Source organism: Equus caballus, chromosome 19 (assembly GCF_041296265.1).
Source record: "Equus caballus isolate H_3958 breed thoroughbred chromosome 19, TB-T2T, whole genome shotgun sequence".
In the NCBI taxonomy this organism is placed as follows: domain Eukaryota; kingdom Metazoa; phylum Chordata; class Mammalia; order Perissodactyla; family Equidae; genus Equus; species Equus caballus.
This window is the reverse complement of record NC_091702.1, coordinates 205,584-223,938: the sequence shown is the minus strand read 5'-3', so window position 1 is coordinate 223,938 and position 18,355 is coordinate 205,584. Positions and strand designations below refer to the sequence as shown.

The following is an 18,355-nucleotide window of genomic DNA, read 5'->3' as shown; positions in this document are numbered from 1 at the left end:
TGCCACTAGGTTAGGCAGTGGTTTGTTACACAGAAATAGTAACTGGAACATCATCCCCTGTCTACAACCTTGTCTATATCCAGTCTATAGAGCTCTGTCTCTGAATGGTATCTGGTTCAGTCCCTAACACCCAGTGACAGGTTCATCATATTCTGCTAGCCTGATATGTCGCCCGTCATCCCTTGTTGGACGTGCTGAACGCCAACAGCCACCTTCAATTACCACTTCTTGTCTGTAGCCAGATCCTCGTGACACCAAGTGTCACCAGCTAGACCGAACTTGCTCTCGCTTCTGAAGCTGTTTCTGACCCCTCAAGTTTGTCCACAGATCTCAGTTTCCTGCCTCATTCTGCCCTAGCCAGCCCCATCCGTTTTCAGGTGACAGTCATGGTTCAGAAATGGAGCTGATCCAGCTTCTTCATTGGAGAGATGTAAAAATTGAAGCCCAGCAACATAAAACAAAATAGTAGCAACTGACATCTCTTGAAGCCCTAATGTATAATACTGAATTCAACCCTCACAAGTTATCCTGTGTAATTAATAACATCATCGATTCCATTATACAGATGGAAAACCTGAGGCTCAGAGACAGTAAGTCATTTTTGGTCATGCAGTTGTGTTAAGCTGCCTCGGTGTCCCCTGAGAGGTCAGATCTCGGAAGGTTGAAGACAAGATACATGATGGATTCCAAGACGCAAAAACCATTGGGTTTTTCTCCTGCAGAAAATCTACCTGATATCTTAACAGGATAACAGCCTCTACCTTGAAAATACACCTTCTATGATCAACACAACTAGGAAGTAAAGATGGTCCTTCCTCATGAGTTGGTATCGTGGGTGTGGCTAAGAAGATCTGTATTGGCCACATCCCTCCAGTTTTTATTTCTCTTTGTGTCACACTCCAGAATGTGATGCTCTAAATTTGGGTCCTTATCCTAGGAGATGGCACCAAATCCGTCTTTGATGAGTGTACAATGCCTTCTCATGGATGGAAATATACAGGGGTGGCTAAAAGAACAATCTTTGGAGTTCAAACAAAGGTATAAATACAGGCCCTGAGAATTCCTAATTACATGAGTTGTACGACCTGGGGCAAGCTGTGTAACTTTGTTGCCTCCAGGCTCTCATCAGCATAGCAGGCAGAACAGGACCCACTTCATGGAACTGTTGTGAAGACTGAGTGAGACAATGGAGAGAGCCCAGCACAGAACAAGGGTATGCCCCCAATCACCATTATTATTGTTATTATACACAGAAATGGAACGAATCCTTACCGAACAGAAGTAAGCAAGAGCTCACTATATTCTAGAAAAATCACCAAATTATCTCAAACTACAGTATAAACAGTCCATAAAATCCCACAAACAGGCAGGAAGGCCAACTCCCAGATTCCCAAGTAAGTGTTCATTCACACGATTCCAGCCCCTTATTGCGCTCAAGTTGCTAAGAAACACCTTGACACTAATCATTCTTGGCAATCTCAAGATACTAACTCCTACAGTTAAATCTTCCCTAGAAAGACTCAGCTTCTGACCTAGAGGCGGGAGGTGGGAGCCCTGACCTTCTTAGTCTCCAGTTAAAAGAAAAAACAGGCAAATGATGATATCACAGTCCTATACTCCTGGCAAAGAGGAGAGTCCATAAAAGCCAGCGAGAAAAGATTCCATTGTAACTTGACTAATGCATCTCCAGAAGGGTTGCTATCAGCTGCAAAGCACTCCCCATTAAAGAAATCAATTTAGCGTTTGACTTCTCCTCCTGTGGCGCATACTGAAGCGGGATCTGACAAGGATGGAAAACAGATTTGTGTTAAATACTGCCAATAAAGTCTGTAGCTCAAGGTTACAGCAGTCAATGGAAATCCAGTGCCTTGGAAACCCTGGGACCCTCATCCGTCAGCTGGAGTCAGCAGCTTTGAAAGGAAGCTGTAGGTCTGGCTCAGGAAGGGGGCTGGTTATCAAGATTGGGTATTTGGGGTCATGGTAACCTCAGATGCTGGTTTCGTACTAGGTCCTTAAAATAGGCCTGAGCTCCCAGGTCTGTGAGCATCTTGTTGGTTTTTCTTGGTTGTAGTGGATATCTCTTGCTCTTGCTTGCCTAGCATCCACGCACTCTTCATTTTCTATCAATGGTACTCATGTTATCCCAGGAAACAGCTCCTTTTCTACTTCTCAGTCTGTGAGATTTGGGTTGAATTAAGCACCCCTCTGGCTCTAAGGGTAGGTAGGTATGTGAACTCACCCTGCCCAATCAGTGCTGGGCAGCCACTCTAGCCCCAGCAAGAGTTTCAGGGGTGTCTACGTGACCCAAGGAAGGCCAATCATAGCCAACGAGACTCAGTCTTGAAATTCATTGTAATTGTTTGTTAAAAGAAGTCATCTTTCTAGGGGCCAGCCTGGTGGCGTAGTGGTTAAGTTTGCATGCTCTGTTTTGGTGGCCTGGGGTTCAAAGTTTCAGATCCCAGGCTTGGACCTATACATCACTCATCAAGCCATGTTGTGGAGGCGTCCCACATACAAAATGGAGGAAGATTCACAGAGATGTTAGCACAGGGTGAATCCTCCTCACCAAAAAAAAAAAAAAAAAGAGAAGAAGAAGTCATCTTTCTACTAGGGTGGATGGAAAAACAGGACACAAGCCTAAAGCTCCTGAAAACCATCTTATCATAATAAGGAGAAAATGGAATCGGTCCAGAGAAAGATAGACATAAGAGATGGAAAGAGAGAGAATCCAAAGTCTGATTAGATCATTTGAGCTCTTAGAATCAAGCTGTACCTGAAGACCATCCCCTGGACTTTTCAGTTCTAAGATCCAATAAGTTTCATTTTACTTGGTTTTTAAGTCAGAGTTGCATTCTTATCACTGCAACTAAGAAGGATCTGATGACTCCAACGTAGCTGTATCAGCAGATGAGGCCGGCCTGCTTGGAAAGTGCCAGGTCTCTGTGGAGCCTCACTTAAGGCAACACTCAGCAATGAGTCACATCTTCCCATCAGATTCATCTTTCCAATGCATGAACAACATATGGGCAGATTATGGGAGATTTCACGTGAGTCCTGGGAAAGCAGGTACAACACGCCAAACCAGACAAGCAGGTGCCGGTGACTCTCCACATAGCCGCTCCGACCGCTTCCACGTGCTGTTCTGACTTCAACACTCAGAGCCTCGTCTTCCTGGAAACGCTGCCCCCATTTCAGAATCCGACTCTGCCTGTACCCAGGACACGTCAGCAGCACCTGGGAATTAACATCTCCCTGGGGACGGCCTCTCACCACTGACCTGCCCTTTGGCACGATGATTCTGAGGCAGTTTTTTACCCCATTTCCCAGAGTTTCAGTTTACCCCACGGGATTAAGTTTGAGGCAGCCACTGTGATAGCCGGCTTACTACTGGCCCACTAATCAGCTGCCTTCCTTCCCTGTATGGCCCCCTCACTCCCTGGTGTGTCCCTGTACCTCCTAAATAAACTACATATGCTCAATCAGTGTCTCCGTGTCTGCTTCTGCCTTGAGAGCAGAAATTTCTTCAAGTTTCCCATCAGACACTCCGTTATTCCCCTAATGGAAATTCCTCCCCTAACAGCCTTTATCTCCTAGGCTGCCCAGCCTTTTACAAATCCCCTTTCATGATCCTTAGAAATACATCTCTGCCCTCAGCCTGCATATCCCAGAAAGGTAAACAAAATCCTAGAAGCCCTCACATCCCTCCCACCCACCCCCAAATCTTATCAATATATTCATGCAGCAAAAATAGATTTCTTCCAGAAGGGAATGCTGTTGCCACCCAAATACAATTTACCTATAAATACCAGTGCAAAGGACGGCAGCAAGTACCTGGCTGGCGTCAAAACTGCAGTCCACAGTCAGGAGCATGGCCTGCTGGCTCCCCAGGGTCTGCACCCGCACCCCGCCTCCCTCTTTCCCACCTCTTCTTTCACCCCTCTCTGCCTTCCCTTTGGCATTTTATGTGGATCCAGCCACACTGAATTAACTGCTTGCAGTTCCCCTAAAATAGGCCGTGCTGTCTCCTTCTGCCTTTTTAAATGCTGTTCCATATGCCTGAAATATCTTGTCTTCTCACAGGCTGCGAAGGACTCGCTTCCTTCTCACCCCACTCAAACTCCTGGTTCCAGGACTTTCTCACTCGAAAGAGAGAGAACTTGGCGTGGATTGTGTCAGAAGACTGAGCTTCCTTCAGAGCAAATGATGGAGACAGGCCTGGTGATCACTTGGCCAGAAATTACAGACGGGATTCCAGATTTGGAGAGTGAAGTGGTTCTTGAAGCTGCCGACAAAACACGGCCACCGTTTTAGGCGTTCTGCCAGATGTCTTCAGGTAAACAGCAGTGATGAGATCAACAGACACAGGAGGAAAGATACTCTTTTCAACTTTCCTTCATTCTTTCTGATAAAAAAGAGAAAGTCTAATTTTGGTTATTCAGATGTCTCTAACACCTAACATTTGCTAATCTCTCATTTTTAAAAGGCAGAGAATTAATAATATTGTCTTCTTCTCATTGCGTTATGTTTCTAATTCCCTTCCACCTAAGGTCACTGATACTTCTCCTTCTTTTCCATTTATATTAATGATGTAAAGTTTTCATTTAAATGCAGAGTCAAAATAAACAAAGGACAGTAAGTATAGTAACATACACACATCCCTGTGTGACAGGTGTGATACGTGTATATACATTATAATATTATATATATAATTACATATATTAACCACAGGTGGTCCTTGGATATGACAAAATTTTGTAACAGTGATACTCAAATGAGTCAAGTTCAGGGGAAAAAGCTAGAAGGGGCTGCAGTGGCTACCTTTCAGATGCCTTCTTTCCTGGTACCCATGACATCTTTGGTGGGCACAGCCCAAAAGCTGGTGAACCCCTAAATTCTCTGAAGAAGCAGAACTTCAGAAACTCACTCCAGCTGGTCTTCCCATCTGCATAAAGGGCTTTAGAAGCGGGTTATAATCTGAACTTTCCCTGCTCTCCTCCTCTTAGGGTGTCTAAGCTGAACTTGCACATTCCCGGATTATTTCGGAGTTGAAAAACCACCGTTGTAGTTACATTTGGCTCCTCTGAAGTACAAGGCAGAGGATGCTCCCATCTTGCTGCATACCAGCTGCGACGGAGGACAAAGGCTCCTCTGTCTTTGATAAACAAATGAAGCTCAACATTAAAGGTGCTTTCTGATCCTCGCTTAAAGAGGCAGCCCCAAAGCAAACCAGCCAGACCTTCCTAAGCAGCCTTTGATGTCAAGGTTGAAAAGCAATGAGCGGTTAAGCTTGTCATTTTTATTCTGAAATGTGGCTTAGAGATATGCAAGATGGGGCTTTTCTCTTTCTAACCTTTCTGAGTGCTCCTTCTCACTCAATCAAACTCACTCAAATAGATTTACGGAGCAAGCTTGTAGAAGCCAGGCACTGTGCTAAACACTGAGGATAAACAAGAGGCGGAAACCACCAAGTGCCTCACCTCAAAGCTTATGCTCCAGAGATTCTAGAAAGGGAAGACAGATAGTAAATACAGAGGAACATCAATAAATGACAAGACCATTCCAGAGGAAGCGATGCTATTTAAAAAAATAAAACAGGATTCATCAAAATGTGGCTGAGGTCCTGGGTGTGCACGCGGTGGGTGGTTGGCTGGGGTGGTCGATGATGATGTCTATAATATTGTGATCCGAAACTTGAATAACGAAAGGATTCAACCTCACAGGATCTGAGGGAAGGGTGTTCCTGGTAAAGGAAGATGAATGTACAATAGGCCAGTGATGAGACTCCTTCGATTTATCTCTTCTTCATTTACCCTCTTCATACTGACCCTTCTTACATTCCCTCCGATGTGGATCAAGGCTGCCCCAGGGAGAGAAGCCCAAGGCATCCTGCCCTACATACTGATCTATATCATCCTCCGGGAAGCATAGGACGTCCTGACTTAATCCAATCTGATTCTTACCCAAAGTTATAGGACCACCCAATAACCAGACCCCACCTACACTGACATCATTTTAACAACGTTTTTCATGATCTTTCCTTTGTCTTGTAAAGAAATAACTCAAATACCTATGCCTTATAAATTTAGCTCTAACCCTCAACACGTTGCAGCTCTTTACTGCCCATGGGTCCTGTCCCCACGCCTGCAGCTCTTCGCTGCCCACGGGTCCCGTCCCCATGCCAGCAGCTCCTCACTGCCCACGGGTCCCGTCCCCCACTACTCCATGCTATTCTGTGAATAAAAGAGCACTACTGCTAGCTCTTGAGAGTCCAATAAATCTTTCTTTTGACTCCTTGACTCACCAAGCTCGCATCACCTCCACCTCTTTTCACACAGCTTAGAGATGTGGCTCTGGATTGGGTTTCTCTTCTAATTCCATCACTAATTAACCATGTCCCTAATCCCTAGGAGTCTCAGTTTTCCCATCTGGAAAATGGTAACAAGAACAATAACACCTATTTCACAGGATTGCTGTGAAAATACGATGTTCTATCTAAAACGCTCAGCTTACTTCTTGGGGTAAATAATCAACAATGGTTACTCATCACTCTAATTTTACTGCTCTCCTTGGACAAACTCCAGAAGACACTTAGGTTCATATAGGCTGAAGGAGGACTGACCTGAATTTGAATTCTGAGTCTCTTCTTGTGTGAAGAAACTTGGGATGGGTTATTGTGAAAGAGAAGCTGACGTAATTTCTTTTTCTTGTTCCAGGTATTTCCTCCTACCCCTTCAATAGCTAGAGCATTCTACACCCACTGACTCCGGTGTAGCGTTTTTTCTAGCAGGTATCCAAAGAGAGAGAGAGTCAGTGCTTGGTCTTTGAGGTTCAAAACAGGCCTTTGAAACTCAAGGCAAGGACTACAGTCTTGAGCAAAAAAGGTTTTTGAGTTTCAAGAGCCCGTATCCTTTGAGTTTCAAAAGACCAAAATCCTGCACTGAACAATAGGCATAGAAGAATACGCTCATTGATCTGTGAGCATGAGGTTTTCTCCCGCCACAAAAAAATCTCACAGGCTCAGGAAAAGCAGCAAAAGAGAAACATGAGGGTTAGACTCCTGTCAGGGCACCCAGTGAGACCAGGTCCCATGGAATACAAGAGTTAAGGATAAAATTACAGACAGGAGGGTATACAGGAGCCTCTTCTCACTTCCCAAGGGAGGACCAGGAAAGTGAACAGGATTCGAGAGGTCTCCAGCACCCTGCCGAGGGTCACCCCAGTAGAGTGGGAATGACAGCCTGGCGTTGCCGATGAAGGAAAGAGGCTGGGGTCCCTGGACCTGGAGGAGCTTTGTGGATGGAGGCTGAAGCTGATGCCTGCTTTCCACCATTCAGGTGAGCACTGTGCACCATCACGTTAATTGCTCTTCTCCTGGGCATCTGGGAAGGACAGCAGCCAGCATCCTTGACAAAGAGAAACCTGTCTGTGCCCTAAGACTTTGCTTAGCACCATCTGAATTACCCCACGTAGACACATCCCCTTTATGATGGCTCAGAGTAGTCATAAGCCCTCAAGATGGAATGATGGCTCTAAAAATCTAGATGAATCAGCCTTGGCATTGACACTTCAGTGGGAATGAGAGGAACCAGCTTGAGTTCTCCCTAGAGCTAGAAGGACACTAAAATACGCCTTCATTACACTTGCAATCAAAAGAGATTTGCTGGAAAGACAACCTACCATCAATAAACTAATGGTCTAGAGAAAAGGCAGCTGAAAACTGCCTGACATGAAGCTGGCATAGCCCTCTGCTTTCCCCTCTCCATTCACCTTCTCACCTAGAACTGAAATGACATTTCAGGAACATAAACTTCTGCGACATAGAGTTAGACAGGGGCACTACGTGCCAGTGTTGCCCAGGCTCATTCCTTTCACTTTCCAAACTCCACATCCAGAAATCTTTCACAGGTGTTCCAACAGCTTACTTGACAAAGGAAGGATGGAGGATACTTCTCAAGGTGTATTCATTTCAGGAACTGTGCATTAGTCCTGGGCTGCCCTCTGAACTCTGTGGCAAATGGAACACAAGCTAATGGTCACTAGCTTCACTGAGTATATGATGACTCTGCTTACATTTAGATCAACGAGAGACAGGGATGGAAGGTAACTGCCTCAGTTTCCTCAAGGGAGCTCAGTCTTTGCGATTCTGAAAGCAAAACCATCTGAAGATACCAAAGCAAAATGTTAGGCAAAGCAAAAGGCTACCTGGCTGACTCCGCTCAGAAGGAAGAACTTTCTATCAAGACTGCCCCTACAAAGAGCTGTGAGAGCCCACCCTATGAATCCGAAGGCTTTCTAAAATTTTTGACAAAGTCAAGTGCATAGTCGATGTGACTTGTACTTGATATGAACAAGTCCTGTGGGTCACTGAGTTTGCTCAGGTCTGAGTTCTGTTTGCCCTCCAAGGTTCTACTGTTCCAGGGAGTGTGTGCTGCTCCAGTCTGGATGTAGACACCAAAGTCCCACCCCCTGGGCCAGCCCCACCTTCTAGGAGAGTTTGGCAGAATATAGGAAGCTCAATGATTGCATTTTTAGGAATGTATCCTAAAGAAATAATCATGCACATATGTGGAGGTTTAACTCAAGGATGTTCATCCAAGAATTAACTATAATAATGAAAACTGTAAATAACTTAAAAACACAACAACTGGGTAATGATTAAATTACAGGAGATCCATGGGATATTACGTTGTCCTTAAATGTTCTGTTTTGAGGAATATTTAATAACGTGGGAAAATGCTTAGGGTATACACATTTTTAAATTATGTTACACGTCGGTACGTACAAGATTTGCAAATATTCACATGTATAAAGAGGTTCACCAAAATAAAACTGTGATTCTCTTTGAACGGTGTGATTACGGATGAATTTAAATGTTCTTTATACCTTCTGTGAGCTTCCTATCTGTGACGGTTTAGGACAACTTGAAGTTAGAGGGCACAGTCCCCAAGACTGCCTCACTTCTGACACCAACCGCAAGTTTGATGGGTTCCCAAAAATACCCTAAAGTTTGATAATTCACTAAAAAAACCTCACAAAACTCACTGAAAATTGTTATGCTCATAATTATAGCTTACACAGAGAAAGGATACAGAAAAGATGAGCCAAAGGAAGAGATGTATGGAGTAGAGTCCAGGAAAAGTGCTAAAAGGGGAGGTCCCGTTGTCTTCTCCCCATGGAGTTAAGGACACGTTACCTTCCTGGCATCCATGTGTGACAATATGCACAGAACAGTGCCACCCAAGGATGCTCCTTGAGCCTCCATGATCAGAGTTCTCAGGGGACTTCACTATGTCAACATGAGGGATTGCCCTTGTGGCTGATCTCAGTCTCAGTCTCCACCCTTCCACCCGTGTCCCAAAGCCCCCACCCCAAATCACATTGTTGGCCTTTCTGGCATGGCTCACCCTTACCCCAACGTGTGGCCATCCCCCACCCTAAATCGTATTGTTTCACCACCCAGTGTGACCCCAGGTCCCAAGCAAAACAAAAACCATGTCCTATCAAGCAGAACACTGGATCACCTCCCAGTAAGCCAAAGACAAAGACCAGATGTCTTGGGCAGGATTGACTTCTTTACTACAAACTACGATAAACAATAAAAGTTACCATGAACAATAATATTAAGAAGTATTCCTGCATTAGATAACTGGTGTCTTTGAAATCTGATCCTGGACACCCAGGGAAGCCAAAGGGCTGCTTTTGCCCCATCCTTACCACCTGGCCACCATCTAAATGGGCTTCTGCCTTTTCTTGGGTTATACCCTAAGTCCTCAATGGGGATCTGATCTTGTTAGCATTTTGTTATTGTAATTTCTATTCTTATTATATTGCTGTTTTTATAATTCCAATTGTAATGATTGCAATCATTGCTATCATGTATTGATTACTGACCGTGTTCCAGGTATTGACTTAAATTTTTAACATGTACAATCAAGTATAATTTTCACTTAAAATGAATTTTTCAGTATGTGCTATTTTAGCCCCATTTTGAAGATGAGAAAACTGGGGAACTAGGAGGTAAAATTTTTTATCCCAAATCTCCCTATTTAGCAGAGACAGAGCTTAGATTCAATCTCAAATCTGTCTCCTTCCAAACGCCCTTGACTTCCCTTCTGCTCTAACGGCTCCTCCCCTGGGGGTCATCATTCTCTGATTCAGCTCCCCTACTCTGGTCAGTCCCTCATCAACCTAGGAGCATCTAGGAAGCCAGAGGGCCACCCATCTGAGGCCAACAATGAAGAAGCCTCCATCACCATATCAAGCCCTTAGAAAGGCATCCCATGCTGATCGCAGACCCAGAAGCCTTCTGTCCGGATGCCAGACCCCAAGACGCAGCTCCCTGTCCACGTCTCTCAAACAATCCCTCCACCTGGACCCAGTTCGCCCCTCAAGATTGCATTCCCTTTGGAGCGTCTGTCCATTCGTCCAGGTGTTCTTTATGGCCAGACATCTAAAAATATTTAAAAAAAGATAATTTGTCTCAAGACAACTTCATGTTAATTTTACATGTCGAATAAACACTGAACAAATCTCGAGTACATTTCAGAAACGCTCTATGTCCTTAGGGACTTCTTCCTCTGTTTACTTTCTTATTTTTTTACTTTGAATCTCTAAAGAGTCAAGTTTTGGTCAATTTTCTTCCTTCAAAACTTATTTTAATTTGTACTAAGACAAAAGGATGTGAAACACTCAATATGGAGTTGAATGTCTTGGTCATTAACTGAAATGGTTTAGATAAATTTGTAGGAATGATGTGGTTCAGCTAGGGCAAACCACAAGTCTGGATGGATGTTGGAGGTACAGATGACAAAGGTATCGATCGCCTCTGGAGAAGTGAGCTGTCAATGGAAGCTTCTGGGAGGGCTGAGATGAGGGCCACTGTCTGAGCCTTGGTTCTGGAGGATTTTAGAAGATAGGACCAGTGGGGGAAGGCAGCCCGGAGAGAAGGTATAGGGTCTGCTAAAACCAGAGTCAGAAATGATCCTGTACAATGCTTCCCAATGCTGAAGGCACCAAGCCCTATGGGGTGAGGGTAGGGGAGGAAAGTGGGAGTTCGTAAATCAGGGGTACATGGTTAGCCTTTTGGTGTCATCATAACCAAGCATTTACATATTGGTATGTATATTATTTTATAATAAATTATTTCATTTTTATTTCTCCTTTAGATTACAATTAGATAATATTGATTTTTTATCAGGCATGTGGAACGGTTATATTGTCTATGAATTTCACCTCAGGAGGTCCTCCAAAATATTGGTAATAGACAGGGAACACTGGGCCGAATGGATGTTGAAACCACTAGCCTAGTCAATTCCGGGAAGTTCCATGAGGCAGGAACTGCGTGGAGGGTTGGAAAAATGAGCAGTAAGGGGACAAGTTGAGTGAGATAGGAAGGAATCAGATTACGTGAAAATCTTTGGGCACAGAGGCAATTTTACCCCGAAGCTAACGAAGGCGAAGCTTTAGTTAGCCCCTCACTTGCTTGGGGCCAATCCAAGACCTTGGGAGGAGCCCTACAGCATGTTCACGTGGTCATGTTTATTTACTTGAAATATATTTTTATTTCCATTTTCCTTGAAAAGGGTCCCCAAAATTGTATAGAGAGGGCTTCACAGACTCTAGACATCCTTAGTTGGGTGGGATTCACACTTCGACAATGGGGAACACCAGTGAGTTTAAGCAGAGAAGTGACACAACCCCTTGTGCAGAAAAATCACTGGGAACTCCTTCGTCGGGGAGAAAGATGTTCTTGTTTCTCATTTCCCATTCCATACCAGGGAAATAGGCGACGCGGTTCAGACTCGCTTTCTGCAAAAGCTACATATAGACCCAGACATGGCACTGTGTGGTCATCGTGGTCCATCTACCAACATGCTCATTCCCACAAGTCCTGCAAATCTAGCTGCTGTAGGTACAGTTCATTCCCAGAAACACAAACTATTCCTGGGATGGGGGTATCAGGGCCAGCCCTTGCACTAACCCTAGCATGAGGACACACCTCTACATCTCTCGTACCTTCCTGAATTTGTGGCTCCACTACCTGGGTAAGGCACAACTCTACCAGCACTCATCACAAACGCTTTCATTCACTCTATAACCATTCACTGAACTCCTACTACACACCAGATCTTGTAGCAGATGCCAGGAAGATGGAATGATAGAGTGGTTAGTGTACAGCTATTGGGAGTCTTTGCAGACCACATACCAGCTATGTGAACTTGTGCAAGCCATTTGATGTCTCTGAGTTCAAACTTATCTCTACTATAAAATGGACACAGTAACAGCAGTGAGCATCTTCTATTTCAAGTTTCCCCTGTACTATATAATTATTTTTATGGAGGTATAATTTTCTTACAATAAAATACACAGTTCTTAAGTGTTTGGTTTAATGAGTTTTGACAAGTGCAAACTTCCAAGCAACCCCCACTGAACGCAAGATATACAACACCTCTATCACCCCAGATAGTCCCTTTACGCCCCTTTCAGATCAATTCCCTGCCCCTTAGAAACAACCATTTTTTTACTTCTATCATCATGAGTACATATTATCATACAAAAATATCCTTTTGTGTCTGGCTTCATTTGCTCAACAAAATGTTTTTGAACTACAGCCATATTGTTGTATATATCAGTTGCTTGTCCTACTGTTGTTGAATAATATCCCACTCTGTCAATATATACCACAATTTATCTATCCATTCACCCAATGATGGACATTTCAGTTGTTTCCAGGTTTTGGCTATTGTGATATAGCTGCTGTGAGCATTGCTATTTAAGTCTTTTCGTGGACACACAGCTACATGTCTCTTGGGTAAATAACTAGGAGTGGAATTTCTGGGTCAGTAGGTAAACGGATGTTTAACTTTATAAGAAATTAACAAGCAGTTCTCCAAAATGGTTGTACCATTTGATATTCCCCACAGCAAGCAATGTAATGTACCAGCAGCTGCTCCATATCCTAATACTTGATTTGACAATTTTGTTTTTTGTTTTGTTTTGCTTGTTTTTGCCATTCTAGTGGTTGCAGAAGAGTATCTCATTGTGGTTTTCATTTGTATTCCTGGATGACTAATGATATTGAACATTTTTTTCCCCATTTATTGGCTATTTGTACATCTTCTTTCACACACTGTCTGTTCAAGCCTTTTGCCCGTTTTAATGCTCTTGTGTATCTATACTTTGTAGGCATATATTTGTAGGCATTCTTTATACATTCTGGACATGAGTCCTTTGCCAGATAGATATACCATGAATATTGTTCATCCAGTCTGTGGTTGAACCATATGTGTGACTATACCTACTCCCAGGAGTGTTCAGTGATATGAACCAACAAAGTCTTCTGTTTTAAAGGGTCAACTGAATTCAGTGTCCAGACTCTGTCCTTTGCAAGTGGGAGTCCTGATTAACACGTTAAGAAATAATTACCTCCCAGGGTAGATGTGAGGACTACATGAGACTGAATGTGATAATACATGGGAAGTCTTTAACCCAGGATTCAGCACATAATAAACTGTTTCTGTTGTTTTTACCAACATTAAAAAAAGCAGCCCTTTCTATCACCAAGAAAATAGTATTTGTATAGGAAGGCAGAGACAAAAAGAATCCAGTGCTATGAGACTGTATAGGAAGAGCTCTTAACTGATCACGGGAAGGCATGTCAAATAAACTTTCCAACAAAAGACTAGAAGATTATTCGGCAATAGTAAGACTTGGAAAGGAAGATGGCAGAGGGGACACAGTTTTCAAACAGAAAGACGGCCTTGTGAAAGGTCAATGGGATGCAAATGCCTGTAGCATTTAGGCAAGGCTGCAATGCGTGGGGCAGGCTGGGGCATGATGGGAGAAGAGGCTATGGATGTACGTGAGGTCAGATTATTGAGGTCTTGGCCACATAAGAGTGTTTGTTCTTTATTCTATAGGCCTATCTTCTCCAAGTGCACCCCCAGAGCAGCAATACTCGGGAACTTGTTAGAAATGACCAGATCAAAATCTGAGTTTTAACAATACTCTGTGTGACTCATATGCAAATAAAGTCTGAAAGGCACTGCTGTAGACAATGAGAGACATCCGAAGCTTGCGACTGGGGTAGTGATTTGATCAGATTTATAGGTTAGGAATTTCAGCCTGGAGGCGACATGCAGAATGGTCTGAAGGACGCTAGACCACAGATAGAAAGATCAGCTAAGAGTCCATTGTCATTAGATCTCCCTGGACCTCAGAAGTTAAGTGTCATTTTTGATAAAAACACTTTCAGAGGCCAGCGGGGTAGCATAGTGGTTAGGTTTGTGCACCACACTTCAGCAGCCTGGGGTTCACAGGTTCGGATCCTGGCATGGACCCAGCACTGCTTGTCAAGCCACACTGTGGCAGCATCCCACATAAAGTGGAGGAAGATTGGCGCAGATGTTGGTTCAATGACAGTCTTCCTCAAACAAAGAAGAGGAAGATTGGCAACAAATGTTAGTTCAGGGTCAATCTTCCTCACATACACAAGAAAACCACTTTCAAAACTCAAATTATCTTGCAGGCATCCCTACAATATTCTAAGAACCTTCTGGAGACATCTACTTAAACTCTACAAATCATCATCATCATTACGATATCAAGAGTTACTGGACATGTAACTAACCATTCCAGGCTCTACAAAGGGTACCCTCTGCATATTATTTCTAATCCTCATTACAATCTTGAAATATTGGCAACTACAACAGATATGTGTTGTCTGACTCCCCTGCATTCCATTTCCCACAAAGACCCTTATTCTCAGGCAAGTGGTATGACTGGGACTGACATCACTCTTAGCTCTGTCTTACTAGTTATGGTGATTGGTTCAGGGATGCACATGTGATCCAGCGAAAGCCAATGAGAAGCAAGAAAACGTCTGTGGCACTTCTGGGGAACAAGCCCCTGCAGGCACGGCCCAAAGAGATGCTCACCCTTTCCAAGCCAAGCTGTGGTGGGAAGGTGAGAAGCTGTGAGGTCTGGAACAGTGAAAGTCATTTTGGCCACTATGAGGGAAGCCACTAGGAGGATAAAACTGGCACTAAGGGAAGACCAAATTTAGAGAATCATCAAGAAATACAGCTAGATTCCCTGATGACAAAATGAAGCTCGGGACTGGATAAAGCCACACCTAGGATGAGTTACTGCCAAAATTTTCTGTTAAATAAACCAATTTTTTATTGTTATTTAAGCCAGAAGTTCTGTCACCAAACGTTTCCTAATGGATAGACTGTCATGATTTTCACTTTCCGACAAAAAAGCTGAAAAGTAAAAAGGATAAATTTTCTGTTTGGCCACACAGCTCATATCTAAAATCAAATCCATCTCACTTGAAAGTCTGTGCTTTTTCTGCTAAGTTTGCTCCTTCTCAAACTTAATTTTTGAATCAACACTAATAAACATAAATGAGGAAATAATAAGATTTAATTGAACACTATATGATGCATAATTTATACAACCGGGGGGGGGGGAATTGCAGCTTGAGAAAATGAAATATTTTCTATCTTTCACCTACGTACTTATTTAATTTTAACTTGCTAAGTAATTCAGGGAATATTTATTGAAAGCAGATATTATATGCTGGGCCCTGTATTAGAAATATAAAAATGAGTAAGAGAATGATTCTAAATGTGTTTCTTATCAAACAACAGAGCCTGAAAAACATTAAGCAAAAACTGATAGTGATAAAAGGAGAAATAGACAAATCTGCAGATAGAATTGGGAACATTTACACTTCATTCTCAGAAAATGATAGAACCACTACAGGAAATCAGAAAAGATACAGAAGGTCTAAATACAATCAGCCAATAGGATTCAGATGACATATACATAAAATTCCACCCTACAACAGCAGACTATACATTTTTTCAAGCACCATAGAATATCCACCAAGATAGCTAATACCCTGGGACATAAAATAAATCTCAATAAACTTAAAAGAACTGGAATCAAACAAACTATTTTCTCTGATCACAATGACACCAAACTAAAAAGCATTAACAGACAACAGGAAAAACCTCTAAACATTTGGAAATTGAATAACACAGTTCTGAATAATTTATGGGTCCAAGAGGAAGTCTCAAAAGAAAGAAAAATATACAGAACTAAATGAAAATGAAAATAAAACATATCAAGATACGTGTAATGCAGCTAAAGCAGTACAAACAGGGAAATTTATAGCATTAAATGATAACTTTAGAAAAGAAGAAAGATCTCAAACTAATAAGCTAAATTCCTACCTCAAGAAACTAGAAAAAGAACAAAATAAACCCAAAGAAAGCATAGGTAAGCAATAATAAAGGCAGAAATCAATGAAATTGAAAATAGGAAAACAATAGAGAAATCAATGAAAGAAAAAACTGGTTGTTTGAAAAAAATCAGTAAAATAGCTAAAACTCAAGAAAAACTGACAAAAATAAAAAAGAGAGGACACAAGTCATCAATATCGGAAATGAAATAGGAGATATCACTACAGATCTTGGAGCTATTAAAAAGATAACAAGAGGGGCCAGTCTGGTGGCACAGCGTTAGGTTCACACGTTCCACTTTGGTGGCCGGGGTTAACCGGTTCGGATCCCAGGTGCAGACCTACGCACCACTTGTCAAGCCATGCTGTGGCAGGCATCCCACATATAAAATAGAGGAAGCTGGGCATGGATGTTAGCTCAGGGCCAGTCTTCCTCAGCAAAAAGAGGAGGACTGCAGGCAGATGTTAGCTCAGGGCTGATCTTTCTCAAAAAAACAAAAAAAAGAAAAGAAAAAACGAAAAAATATAACAAGAAATTACCATGAACAACTTTATGCTCATAAATTCAACAACTTAGAAGAAATGGACAATTTCTCAAAAATCACACACTATCAAAACTCAAGGAAGATGAAACAGAAAGTTTGAACACCCCTATAACTATTAAAGAAGTTGAATTCCTGATTGTAACACTCCCAAAAGAGAAAATCTCTGGACACAGATGGTTTTGCTGCAGAATTTTACCAAACGTTTTAAAGAAGAATAAACACCAACTACATACAATCTCTTCTCCAAAATAAAAGAGGAGGAACCCCTTCTCAAATAATTTTATGAGGCCTGTATGATCCTGTTTAAAAAAAAGCACAAAGACAATGTAAAGAAGGAAAATACAGATCAATATCTGTCATGAACTGTGATGCAAAATCCTTAAGAAAATATTAGCAAATTCAACAATGTATGAAAAGAATTACATACCATGACCAACTGGGATTTATTTCAGGTGTGCAAGGCCAACTCAAAAATCAATCAATGTAATTCACCGTATCGAAAGGCTAAAGAAGAAAAAACCGATGCAGCAAAACCATTTGACAAAATCCAACACCATTCATGATAAAAACTCTCAGCAAGTTAGGAATAGAGGGGAACTAAATCAACTTGATAAAGATCATCATACTTGATGGTGAAAGACTATACATTTTCTCACTAATATCAGAAACAAGGCAAGGAGGTCCACTCTCAACATTCTTATTCAACATAATACTGGAAGTTTTAGCCACTGCATTAAGGCAAAGAAAACCATAATAAAACTACACAGCCTGGAAAGGAGAAGTGAAACTACCCCATTTGCAAATAACATGGTTGTTGACAAAAATCCCAAGGAATCTATTCCTCCAAACCTTCTAGAAGGAATAAGTGTGCTCATCAAGGTGACAGGATACAAGATCAACACACAAAAACCAACAGCACGTTCATACTAACAATGAATATGCATAAATGAAAATTAAAAACACAGTATCATTTACAACCGCTGCAAATAAAAGTTGTAAATTTAACAAGACAAGTACAATATTTGTATGCTGAAAATTACGAAATGCAAATAAAAGTAATCAAAGAAGATCTAAATAAATGGAGAGACATATCATGTTCAGGAATTGAAAGACTCAACATAGTAAAGATGTCAAATTTCCCGAAGTTGATCTATAGATTTAACGAATTCCTATCAAAATCCACACAAGGTTTTTGTAGAAATAGACAAATGTATTCCAAAATTTATACAGCAAGGTACAGGCCCTAGAATATTTAAAATAATCTTGAAAAAGAAAAACAAAGTGAGAGGAATCGCTCACTTTAAGGCTTACTGTATAGCTACAGTAATCAAGACAGTGTGGCTCTGATGGAGGAAAAGAAACACAGATCAATGGAACAGAATGGAGAACTCAAAAATAGATCCACACAAATATGCCCAAGTGATTTCAGACAAAAGTGCAAAAGCAATTCAATGCAGGAAAGGCAGCCTTTTCAACAAATGATGCAATTGGACAATTTGCACAGGAAGAAAAATGAACATAGAACAAAACCTCAAACCTTATAGGAAAGATAACAAAACAA

The 18,355-nt window shown here is 42.0% G+C and overlaps 1 long non-coding RNA gene and 1 pseudogene across 2 annotated transcripts; one reads left to right on the top strand and one right to left on the bottom strand.

Annotated features, from left to right (window-relative positions):
* LOC138919016 (heparan sulfate glucosamine 3-O-sulfotransferase 4-like) overlaps nt 1–18,355 on the bottom strand; it is a 145,801-nt pseudogene that overhangs the window by 41,485 nt on the left and 85,961 nt on the right.
* LOC138919027 (uncharacterized) lies at nt 3,776–8,276 on the top strand. 2 transcript variants are annotated; one of them, XR_011428916.1, is made up of 3 exons: nt 3,776–4,333; nt 6,714–7,334; nt 7,906–8,276. It is a non-coding gene; the product is annotated as an uncharacterized lncRNA (long non-coding RNA). The 2 variants fall into 2 exon arrangements; XR_011428915.1 differs by having other exon boundaries at nt 3,789–4,333; nt 8,077–8,276.